The following is a 639-nucleotide window of genomic DNA, read 5'->3' as shown; positions in this document are numbered from 1 at the left end:
TGATTAATTTTACTTGTGATGTTTTCTATATGGGATGATTAGCCTAATCCTCATGAACACGTGACGCTAGCGCGTGGTATCAGACATGAACTGTACAGAATGCAAACAAGATTAACTTTAATACAAGGAGATAATGGCGCAAAAGCGAATTTCAGATTTTTTTAAATGCCCATCCCAGCAAAACCTTTCCAAAATCGGCATCCAAATAACACCAGCCCCAGCACGAGCACCGACGTAAGTGAACCAGCCCAGTTTTGTTCATAATTGTTTATGCAATTTACTAAATTATATTTGATTTTTATTTGTTAATTTAGACGTAATGCACGTTTTTAGAGTTACTTGCTACATGCGCTGCATTATTTTGCTAATTGCGCCCTCCTGTGGCCTCGGGAGACAATTAGACCTATACAATAAAGACCTATTTAATCTGCATATAAAACATAAGAAATGAGATATTGTTTAATTTTTATTGTGTTTGATTGTTAAAACTAAAACTATTTGTTGTTTGTCTCAATAAATTGTGTTAATTATAAATACAGTGGTTAAATGTAAAAACATTTTCCTATAGTTTTTTGTTTTAAAAAAGGTTATAAAAAATTTCAATAATTATCGATACCGAACGATATGAAACATTATATC

The 639-nt window shown here is 31.9% G+C and overlaps 1 protein-coding gene across 2 annotated transcripts in view; it reads left to right on the top strand.

Moving 5' to 3' along the window:
* Positions 1-639, top strand: part of LOC107661893 (synaptosomal-associated protein 47-like) — an 18,475-nt gene that overhangs the window by 4,712 nt on the left and 13,124 nt on the right. The gene's annotated exons all lie outside the window — the stretch shown is intronic.

This window comes from Sinocyclocheilus anshuiensis, unplaced genomic scaffold, assembly GCF_001515605.1.
Source record: "Sinocyclocheilus anshuiensis isolate Anshui unplaced genomic scaffold, SAMN03320099.WGS_v1.1 scaffold723, whole genome shotgun sequence".
Classification (NCBI taxonomy): domain Eukaryota; kingdom Metazoa; phylum Chordata; class Actinopteri; order Cypriniformes; family Cyprinidae; genus Sinocyclocheilus; species Sinocyclocheilus anshuiensis.
The sequence above is the reverse complement of the archived record's forward strand: the minus strand, read 5'-3'. Positions and strand labels throughout refer to the sequence as shown.